We start from the raw sequence: 13,121 nt of genomic DNA on the forward strand, positions 1-13,121 counted from the left end.
TTTGCTTAGTGCTGGCGCTGTTACACTTTCTCAATGCAAGAAATGAACACCTGTAGTTTTACAATAATGTTGTAAAGCCTAATTTGCATATTTCTCACGGTGCCATTTCTTTTTGAGTAAATTGAAGAGTTAACTATCACCCATGCCGGTATTTGCTAGTGACAGACATGGTTGTTGAAGTATTTCCTTTTAGGCCTCTGGCCTTCACCAAGTCAGTTCCTGGGCTAATGTTATCATTAAAAACTATGACGGTACAGTACATATATCATATTGGCCTAGTTTGATGGCCTAGATTTATCCTAACAAAGTGGCGTTAGGAAACTCCTGGTTTACAGGCCACATCAGGCCTGCAAGTCACATTATGCTGGCTCGCAAAGTGATGTGTAATTCCTTTTGGAATCCAGCCTGAGTTAGTTTGAATTTTTATTCACCCACAACCTGCATTCAGAATGATTTTAAGGGTTAAGAGACTACAAAAAAACACTACCTAAACCATGTAAACAGGAGCAACCATTTCTGTAACAGGTGCAATAAATCTAACTAACTGATTGGATTAGTTTAGAAAAATGTATGTTATTTATCTTTGTGTACCATAATATCAATATATCAATAAATGTACATACAAAACACAGATATTAAAAACAATACTAAAAAAACAACCTGCAGTAGAGCATGCTGGGAAATATGATAATGATGGGTGTGGTTTTGAGGGACTTTTTTACTCTCCACAATATAAAACAATAACTGGTTATTAACACCAACACAGGGGGTTATTTTACACCACTGAGTGTCAATTTAAATTTAACTCCTGAATCAACACTTGAAATGTTACACTGAAAAGTCAACACTGGCCCATTTGCTGTGTGTATGGTCAAGAAAGAATGCAGGTTCTTAAAATAAGACATTAGAAACACAAACATGAATTCAATACACTTAGAACACAACAATAGGTACAACTTATGAACAAGATTAGAACACTGGATCAATATTTGTAGAACAATTAGGAACAGTCTAACACGGATGACTTAAAACAAGGTGCCTAGATGCAGCCGCTGGCCCATTTTTTTTCTTAGAAAATGGTCAGGGGGTGGAAAATAATTATAATAATTTTTACACTGCAAATTGACAACAACATCTCCAATTCAAAATTAAGAATCGGCTTCCTATTTCGAAACAAAGCCTCTTTCACTCACGCCGCCAAACATACCCTCGTAAAACTGACTATCCTACCGATCCTCGACTTCGGCGATGTCATTTACAAAATAGCTTCCAATACTCTACTCAGCAAACTGGATGCAGTCTATCACAGTGCCATCCGTTTTGTCACCAAAGGCCCTTATACCACCCACCACTGCGACCTGTATGCTCTAGTCGGCTGGCCCTCGCTACATATTCGTCGCCAGAACCACTGGCTCCATGTTATCTATAAGTCTATGCTAGGTAAAGCTCCGCTTTATCTCAGCACACTGGTCACGATAACAACACCCACCTGTAGCACACGCTCAAGCAGGTATATCTCACTGGTCATCCCCAAAGCCAACATCTCCTTTGGCCGCCTTTCCTTCCAGTTCTCTGCTGCCAATGACTGGAACGAATTGCAAAAATCGCTGAAGCTGGAGACTTATATTTCCCTCACTAACTTTAAACATCAGCTATCTGAGCAGCTAACCGATCGCTGCAGCTGTACATAGCCCATCCGTAAATAGCCCACCCAATCTACCTACCTCATCCCCATATTGTTTTTATTTACTTTTCTGCTCTTTTGCACACCAGTATTTCTACTTGCACATCACCATCTGCTCATCTATCACTCCAGTGCTAATTTGCTAAATTGTAATCACTTCACTACTATGGCCTATTTATTGCCTTTCCTCTCACGCCATTTGCACACACTGTATATAGACTTTCTTTTTTTTCTATTGTGTTATTGACTGTACGCTTGTTTATTCCATGTGTAACTCTGTGTTGTTGTTTGTGTCGCACTGCTTTGCTTTATCTTGGCCAGGTCGCAGTTGTAATTGAGAACTTGTTCTCAACTAGCCTACCTGGTTAAATAAAGGTGAAATAAAAATAAAAAACTTGTAAAAAGATTTCCTAAATGAAACAAATTTTTCCTGAATTGCCGGTGATTTTACGGTCTATTTGTACCAAAAACTAAAATCCTAACTTTAGAAAGTTTGCGCAAAAAAAATACTTGAGGGCCTGACTTATGAAATATACTATATAATTACAGACAACAAGACATTCTTAGAAATAATTATTATATAAAGAAGAAGACCATGAAACAAAACTCAAATTTGCTGTGTTGATAAATGGATGATCATAATTGTTTGTAAACAGGAAAGTAAAAAAAAGAGCAGTATCTATCCCCCTTGGATGTTGCTTTAATCAACTGGTTCACATGATACAGTATGTGAATAAACATAAGATTCATAATAATCAATTGCAATTTCATAGCTAACTTTTGAATTATTCATGAGAGTGACTAAATTGGTGAAGCATACATTAGTGGTTTAAAACCATTCCCTTTTGACAGTTTGTTATATACTGTCTGCAACCCAAATGACACCTTCCCTATATAGTGCTATGGGCCCTGGTCAAAAGTGCACTATATAGGGAATAGGGTGGCATTTGGGATGCATCCACAGTGTACTGTATACCGTTGCATAGTTGCACATTTTGGTGGAAGGGAAAGAAGAAGTGCTCTACTTTAAAGCAGTGTTGTATATTATAGTGTGTGTGTGTGTGTGTGTGTGTGTGTGTGTGTGTGCGTGTAATAGACCATACACCGACAGAATAATTTCCCTGGTGACCAATTCAAAACCCACAGTTTCTAAGCAAACAACCCAGCCAACACACACACACACACACACACACACACACACACACACACACACACACACACACACACACACACACACACACACACACACACACACACACACACACACACACACACACACAAGGAAATAATAACCTGAACTAGAGATCATAAGTCATAAATAGTGTACTTGATGCCATGAAGTTCATTATAGTGGTGGCCTGACTGTGTCAGACTTAATGAAGCAGAATGCTAACCTACATGAAGCGTAGGTTTGCTGCTTGTATTTTCTTGTGTTAGATAAATGGCCTCTGTTCTCGGGTGGGTTATTTCTACAAGCCAGCCGCACAGCCGCACAGCCGCGAGAGAACAATAATTGAACTTTGCTCTTCTACTAGTGATATGTCGTCTAAAGGAATAACGTAATAATTTAGCAATGAATGCTATGGAAACCCATCCACCCATCTAAGAGCCCTGTCTCCAAAGATGGCAACAGCCATAGAAATACACTACATGGACAAAGGTAAGTGGACACCTGCTCGTCGAAAATCTCATTCCAAAATCATGGACATTAATATGGAGTTGGTCCCCCCTTTGCTGCTATAACAGCCTCCACTCGTCTGGGAAGGTTTTCCACTAGATGTTGGAACATACAGTTGAAGTCGGAAGTTTACATACACGAGTCATTAAAACTCGTTTTTCAACAACTCCACAAATTTCTTGTTAACAAACTATTGTTTTGGCAAGATGGTTAGGACATCTACTTTGTGCATAACACAAGTCATTTTTCCAACAATTGTTTCCAGACAGATTATTTCACTTATAATTCACTGTATCACAATTCTAGTGGGTCAGAAGTTTACATACACTAAGTTGACTGTGCCTTTAAACAGCTTGGGAAATTCCAGAAAATGACATTTAGAAGCTTTAGAAGCTTCTAATAGGCTAATTGACATCATTTGAGTCAATTGGAGGTGTACCTGTGGATGTATTTCAAGGCCTACCTTCAAACTCAGCTCCTCTTTGCTTGACATGGGAAAATCAAAAGAAATCAGCCAAGACCTCAGAAAAAATTGTGAACTTCCACAAGTCCGGTTCATCCTTGGGAGCAATTTCCAAAAGCCTGAAGGTAACACGTTCATCTGTACAAACAATGGTACGCAAGTATAAACACCATGGGACCACGCAGCCGTCATACCGCTTAGGAATGAGAGGCGTTCTGTCTCCTAGAGATGAACGTACCTTGGTGCGGAAAGTGCAAATCAATCCCAGAACAACAGCAAAGGACCTTGTGAAGATGCTGGAGGAAACAGGTACAAAAGTATCTATAGCCACAGTAAAACGAGTCCTATATCGACATAACCTGAAAGGCCGCTCACATGGAAGAAGCCACTGTTCCAAACCCGCCATAAAAAAGCCAGACTACCATTTGCAACTGCACATGGGGACAAAGGTCGTACCTTTTGGAGAAATGTCCTCTGGTCTGATGAAACAAAAATAGAACTGTTTGCCATAATGACCATCCTTATGTTTGGAGGAAAAAGGGGGAGGCTTGCAAGCCGAAGAACACCATCCCAACTGTGAAACACGGTGGTGGCAGCATCATGTTGTGTGGGGGCTTTGCTGCAGGAGGGACTGGTGCACTTCACAAGATAGATGGCATCATGAGGGAAGTTAAAGCTTAGTTGCAAATGGGTCTTCCAAATGGACAATGACCACAAGCATACTTCCAAAGTTGTGGCAAAATGGCTTAAGGACAACAAAGTCACGGTATTGGAGTGGCCATCACAAAGCCCTGACCTCAATCCCATAGAAAATGTGTGGGCAGAACTGAAAAAGCGTGTGCGAGCAAGGAGGCCTACAAACCTGACTCAGTTACACCAGCTCTGTTAGGAGGAATGGGCCAAAAGTCACCCAACCTATTGTGGGAAGCTTGTGGAAGGCTACCCGAAACGTTTGACCCAAGTTAAACAATTTAATGTCAATGCTACCAAATACTAATTGAGAGTATGTAAACTTCTGACCCACTGGGAATGTGATAAAATAAATAAAAGCTGAAATAAATCATTCTCTCTACTATTATTCTGACATTTCACATTCTTACAATAAAGTGCTGATCCTAACTGACCTAAAACAGGGAATTTTTACTAGGAAAAAATTTCAGGAATTGTGAAAACTTAGTTTAAATGTATTTGGCTAAGATGTATGTAAACTTCCGACTTCAACTGTAGCTGGGGGGACTTGCTTCCATTCAGCCACAAGAGTATTAGTGAGGACAGGCGATTTTTACGCTCTACGCGCTTCAGCACTCAGTGGTCCAGTTCTGTGAGCTTGTGTGGCCTACCACTTCGCGGTTGAGCCGTTGTTGCTTCTAGATGTTTCCACTTCACAAGAACAGTTGGAAAGGTGGAATCTATGACGGTGCCACATTGAAATTCACTGAGCTCTTCATAAAAACCATTCTGCTGCCAATGTTTGTCTATGGAGAATGCATGGCTGTGTGCTCGATTTTACACAATTCTCAGCAATGGGTCGGGCTGAAATAGCCAAATCCATTAATTTATAGTGTACATGATTGCAGCACTATTGTCCTATAAATACCAATAGTGGAAACACAAGGTACAGTAAAATACTACCATTCAGTGCATGGCTCAGTGAGTTCTCAGTGGGTTCAGTCAAGGAAATCCTTCTGATCTTTACCTCTGATTAATAACAAGCACCTCTGAGATATCCGCCCATCTAAGAGCTCTGTCACTAAAGAGAGCTGCAGCCCTAATAGCTACAACCATAGAGATACATCAATACAGCCCTAATAGTTACAACCATAGAGATACATCAATGCAGCCCTAATAGTTACAACCATAGAGATACATCAATGCAGCCCTAATAGCTACAACCATAGAGATACATCAATGCAGCCCTAATAGCTACAGCCATAGAGATACATCAATACAGCCCTAATAGTTACAACCATAGAGATACATCAATGCAGCCCTAATAGTTACAACCATAGAGATACATCAATGCAGCCCTAATAGCTACAACCATAGAGATACATCAATGCAGCCCTAATAGTTACAACCATAGAGATACATCAATGCAGCCCTAATAGTTACAACCATAGAGATACATCAATACAGCCCTAATAGTTACAACCATAGAGATACATCAATACAGCCCTAATAGTTACAACCATAGAGATACATCAATGCAGCCCTAATAGCTACAACCATAGAGATACATCAATGCAGCCCTAAAAGCTACAACCATAGAGATACATCAATGCAGCCCTAATAGCTACAACCATAGAGATACATCAATGCAGCCCTAAAAGCTACAACCATAGAGATACATCAATGCAGCCCTAATAGCTACAACCATAGAGATACATCAATGCAGCCCTAATAGCTAAAGCCATAGAGATACATCAATACAGCCCTAATAGTTACAACCATAGAGATACATCAATGCAGCCCTAATAGCTACAGCCATAGAGATACATCAATGCAGCCCTAATAGCTACAGCCATAGAGATACATCAATACAGCCCTAATAGCTACAGCCATAGAGATACATCAATGCAGCCCTAATAGTTACAACCATAGAGATACATCAATACAGCCCTAATAGCTACAACCATAGAGATACATCAATACAGCCCTAATAGCTACAACCATAGAGATACATCAATGCAGCCCTAATAGCTACAACCATAGAGATACATCAATACAGCCCTAATAGTTACAACCATAGAGATACATCAATACAGCCCTAATAGTTACAACCATAGAGATACATCAATACAGCCCTAATAGTTACAACCATAGAGATACATCAATACAGCCCTAATAGCTACAACCATAGAGATATAATAACACACAATACAATAACATACAATTCAATAACACACAATATAATAACACACAATACAATAACATACAATTCAATAACACACAATAGAATAACACACAATATAATAACACACAACACAATAACACACAATACAATAACACACAATATAATAACACACAATACAATAACACACAATACAATAACACACAATATAATAACACAATACAATAACACACAATACAATAACACACAATACAATAGCACACAATACAATAGCACACAATACAATAGCACACAATACAATAACACACAATACAATAACACACAATATAATAACACACAATATAATAACACACAATACAATAACACACAATACAATAACACACAATGCAATAACATACAATACAATAACACACAATACAATAACACACAATACAATAACACACAATACAATACCACACAATACAATAACATACAATACAATAACACACAATACAATAACATACAATACAATAACACACAATACAATAACACACAATAGAATAACACACAATACAATACCACACAATACAATAACATACAATACAATAACACACAATACAATAACATACAATACAATAACATACAATAACACACAATACAATAACATACAATACAATAACACACAATACAATAACATACAATACAATAACACACAATACAATAACATACAATACAATAACATACAATACAATAACACACAATACAATAACACACAATACAATAACCTACAATACAATAACACACAATACAATAACACACAATACAATAACACACAATACAATAACATACAATACAATAGCATACAATACAATAACATACAATACAATAACACACAATACAATAACCTACAATACAATAACATACAATACAATAACACACAATACAATAACACACAATACAATAACATACAATACAATAGCACACAATACAATAACATACAATAACACACAATACAATAGCACACAATACAATAACACACAATACAATAACATACAATATAATAACATACAATACAATAACATACAATACAATAACATACAATACAATAACATACAATACAATAACACACAATACATTAACACACAATACAATAACACACAATACAATAACACACAATATAATAACACACAATACAATAACACACAATACAATAACACACAATACAATAACCTACAATACAATAACACACAATACAATAACACACAATACAATAACATACAATACAATAACATACAATACAATAACACACAATACAATAACCTACAATACAATAACATACAATACAATAACACACAATACAATAACACACAATACAATAACATACAATACAATAGCACACAATACAATAACATACAATAACACACAATACAATAGCACACAATACAATAACACACAATACAATAACATACAATATAATAACATACAATACAATAACATACAATACAATAACATACAATACAATAACACACAATACATTAACACACAATACAATAACACACAATACAATAACACACAATATAATAACACACAATACAATAACACACAATACAATAACATACAATACAATAGCACACAATACAATAGCACACAATACAATAACACACAATACAATAACACACAATACAATAACACACAATACAATAACACACAATATAATAACACAATACAATAACACACAATACAATAACACACACTACAATAACACACAATACAATAACACACAATATAATAACACAATACAATAACACACAATACAATAACACACAATACAATAACACACAATACAATAACACACACTACAATAACACACAATACAATAACACACAATATAATAACACAATACAATAACACACAATACAATAACACACAATACAATAACACACAATATAATAACACAATACAATAACACACAATACAATAACACACAATACAATAACACACAATACAATAACACACAATACAATAACACACAATACAATATGGGAAATAATAGTGTCATAACTGTGTGACATATCCAGTTTATGAAGCCTTCATAAGTTGCACTTTGTTTAAAGCAGGACCGATAATAATATATGCCATTTAGAAGAGGATTTTATCAATTGTATGTATGGGTATCCCCAACGGAAATCAAACCCACAACCTGTGGCATTGCTCTGCCAACTGAGCCACAAATTACCTCAAGTGCAGCTCTAGTTGAATGTAAACATGGAAAGACCTCAACACTGATGATCAAATCAAATCCAATTTGATTGGTCACGTACACATATTTAGCAGATGTTATTGTGGGTGTAGCTAAATGCTCAGTCTTGGTAATACAGTACATGATCACAGGGATTGTACTGTATGTACTGAACAGTGAATGTATAGTATGGTGCTTACTGGGCTTGCTGCTTTCTCAATGGCTCACCAAATAACTTGTCCACTTAAAAATCTAACAACAAATGTTCTTCTTTTCATGAAGGTTCCTTTTTTGAGAATGGATGGTAACAATGTTTATGTGATTTTAGAAAATAGCAGCTACGCCTCAAGATGTTTACAGGGTATTGATCACCAGTGAGGTTGTTAATACTCAGAGCTGCACTCCAGATTCATATATTTTCTACTATAGTATTTGACTGCATCCGTTGACTGATTTATGGGTCAAATAAAAGCCTCGTGCCAGACGTGAATCAAGCCTCCAAGCAACTCGTCTTTCTGACATATTTGTATGATGTTTTTATTTCTCCTCCCTTCTGGCAGTAAGCAGGGCTTTGAGCCGGTAAGTAGGAAGTGACTGCATATGTCACAGGTTGCTTCCTAAATAGCAACCGATTCCCTTTCTAGTGCACTACTTTTGACAAGAACCCTCTGGGCTTTGGTCAAAAGTAGTGCACTATATATAGGTAGTAGGGTGCCATTTGTGACACATTCACAGAGGTGTCAGTGTGTGAGTGTAACAGTACTCTTCTTGCGTTGTGTACAATCAATCATCGACACGAACTCCAACTTGTAGCACCAGTCATGGAGATTTATTCTGATAGAATCAGCACAAAATTGCACGTCATACAATGCACGGCTCACCATCCAACTCTGCACTCACGCACTGTACAAAATATACGAACCCCCCCACCAGACACAGTAAGTTGCTAGCTAGTACTGGCGGGAATTCTTTACAACAGAATGCACAACAAATATTCACCAAAAAACGCTGCATCTTATGTGTGATGTTCGAATAACATTTACAAACAAATTGATAGAAATTGTACATTTAAATCATCACTTGGGAGTATAAAAATCACTTTTGATGTACAGTGCTTTGCAACCAACAACTTACCGCTGGTTTGGTGCTTGTTCACTGGGACGATTCTAACTGAAACATCCTCCCTCGTAAGCAAGCTACGCAAACCAGCCAATAAGATGCCATGTTGAGTAGGTGAAGGCAAGACAAGACTAAAACCAAAAACCCATTGGCTTAACAATAAAGTGGCAAGGGGAATCACCAATATAACCCTGTTACATGAGATCAGGGGCACTTTACAATGTCCCGTAAAAGTGATTACCTAATGCATTCTCTCCTCACTCTTCAACCTGAGAGAGATCAATACTCTTTAATGGATCAGACAGACAACTAACAAAATGAGGTGTAATTCATTATGCTGATACTGTGTCATCACCATTGGTCATGAGCGTGTGTGTGTGTGTGTGTGCGTGTGTGTGTGTGTGTGTGTGTGTGGAGTACGTTTCCCTTCCTGCGGATGTGTCAAGGTTTCCGATGATGTTAGCCGAGCTGAAGTTCAACTTCAGAGATTGACACTTCAGTCCTTTTAGCAGGCAGATGATAATAATGATTGAAACTGGGTCCCAAATGGCAGCCTATTAGATATGTAGTGCATTACTTTTGATCAGGGCACTATATAGCATGCCGTTTGGGACGACTTCTGACTCTAGATCTGCATGATCAGTCAGCCCACTTCATACTCTGAAGAATTGAGACCAAGGGCCTGCCGAGTGCTGCTCATCTTGACTGAAGATTAAGATTTTTTTCCACCAGATACTCGATATGATATGATACTCCGTAAAAATATCAAATGGATTCCTGATGGCGGGATGAGTCTTAAGTCCTTTTTTTATTAATGTCTCAAAAGTGCAATGCAGAATGAATCCAGAGAAGAGCTGGAAAGTGACGGATTTACTGTGGTTAAACTAGGTTAAGGATCAAGTGGATTCCAGATGAGTGATTGCAGTAGTTACTGATTCTTGATGTTTTTAGACATGGTTTTGTCTGAGATTGTGCCAACACAGACATGTTATCTTGTCTTTAGTCTAAACTGCCATCTCATTATTCAGAGTCCACTCATGTCTAGGTGACGGTTTCTTCATGGCCCTTCGTGCCGGAAACTAAATCAGTCTTTAAAACCAAGTCAGTTTGCCTACCAACAACATGCTCAGTGATCTGTTTGTTCTGTAAAGACAACTCCTATGGTCGTTGTCATGCCATGACGACAATACAGCACAAACAGATCTGGGACCAGGTCTAAACAGTGGAGAGTGACTAAAAATGCTTGTGCTTTTATTTTCCACGCATCATCGTCTGTCTGTTTGTGTCAGACGGAGACTCTCGTCTGGTAAAGGTCAACGGTTTCTGTAAAGATTTCAATCACATCACCCACTAGGCAAAAACTAAGACTGACCAGGTGAATCCAGGTGAAAGCTATGATCCCTTATTGATGTCACCTGTTAAATCCACTTCAATCAGTGTAGATGAAGGGGAGGAGACAGGTTAAAGAAGGATGTTTAAGCCTTGAGACAATTGAGACATGGATTGTGCCATTCAGAGGGTGAATAGGCAATACAAAATATTTAAGTGCCTTTGAACGGTGTATGGTAGTAGGTGCCAGAACTGTCAAGAACTGCAACGCTGCTGGGTTTTTCACACTCAACAGTTTCCCAGTGTATCAAGTGTGGTCCACCACCCAAAGGACATCCAGCAAACTTCACACAACTGTGGAGTCAACATGGACCAGCATCCCTGTGGAACGCTTTCAAAACCTTGTAGAGTCCATGCCCCAACAAATTGCAACTCCTATTTGGAATGTGTTCCTAATGTTTGGTATACCCAGTGTATATACAGCACAAACAGACTTGGGACTAGATAGCTAGATAGACTAGATAACTCATAATCTGTGTTGATCAAAGAAATCTCAGGGAGACTCGTTATTTAACCAGTGAAATTAGTTATAAAAGGTCATTGTCACACCAAATATCAACAGATCTGGGACCTGACTATAGTATATTGTGTTTAACATCCAAATATGTCACTCCAAATATGAACAGATCTGGGACAGGCTGCAGTGTATTCTGTTGAACATCCAAATCAGGAAGCATGAATCCAATCTCTTCTTTGTTTACATCCATAATGAGAGGCTCTGACATTCTCTTCTCACTGAAATGAAAGTTGTCATTTGAAATCTCATCCCTGCTCTAAGTTTTATGTGTTTGATGTTGTGTCTGTACAACCTTCTTTCTGGCAGACTTTGTTTTTAATGCACCCAGACGCACACATTAGATATTTCGAAACACAATAAGGCGAATCAGCTTAAACACTGCTAAATACATCTGCATGCCGTTCACTGGGTGGGTCAACTTTTATTCTTTGTGTCTGTGCAACCAACACTGGCAGACTTTGATTTTTAATAGGTGTTTCTAACGCTTACTTATTATCTGTCATATTCACAGGGTCAGCTTGACAAACAACACATTCTGTTATTTAGACCAATTTAGCTCTTCACAGTGATTTATTTAGGCCAATTAAGTTCCAACACCGAGTGATTTATTTAGGCCAACTAAGTTCTTACACAGAGTGATTTCAGCACTTACAATGGGTGTTATTCTTTGATGAATTCTTACTACTCTTCTAGAGCTCTATATTCATCTCACTGTGTTCTGTAAATTGTGGTGAAATGGCCCTAATCCATTTGTCATTCTATTATATTACTGTATAGTGGCCACGCCTGTTGATGAATGTAAGAAGTAAAGCACGTATTCAGCTGCTTTTAAAGACAAATGGGAGCTTTGAAAAAATATTTTCTCTTTACTGTTTATGATATTTATTAAGATACTTTGTAAGATGAATGTGGAATGAGGAAGCCATGCAGCATGCCTATGGATCATAATATACTTGGCCACAGAAGTGAAGACAGGGAGGGAGGGAGGGAGGGAGGGAGGGAGGGAGGGAGGGAGGGAGGGAGGGAGGGAGCGAGCGAGCGAGGGAGTGAGGGAGGAGCGAGGGAGCCAGGGAAAGTTGGATAGGGAAAAAAGAGAGAGAGGGAAAGCGAGAGAGAGAGAGAGAGAGAGAGAGAGAGAGAGAGAGAGGTAAAGAGTACTGAATCTATTTTCAGCTGTAAAGCCATGTTTGAATAATATGTCT

The 13,121-nt window shown here is 38.0% G+C and overlaps 1 protein-coding gene across 1 annotated transcript in view; it reads left to right on the top strand.

Annotated features, from left to right (window-relative positions):
• Positions 1-13,121, top strand: part of macrod2 (mono-ADP ribosylhydrolase 2) — a gene marked incomplete at its 3' end in the record, with an annotated part of 1,144,860 nt that overhangs the window by 877,504 nt on the left and 254,235 nt on the right. The window lies entirely within an intron of this gene.

The sequence above is a fragment of the Salvelinus namaycush genome, chromosome 4, assembly GCF_016432855.1.
Source record: "Salvelinus namaycush isolate Seneca chromosome 4, SaNama_1.0, whole genome shotgun sequence".
NCBI classification, from domain to species: domain Eukaryota; kingdom Metazoa; phylum Chordata; class Actinopteri; order Salmoniformes; family Salmonidae; genus Salvelinus; species Salvelinus namaycush.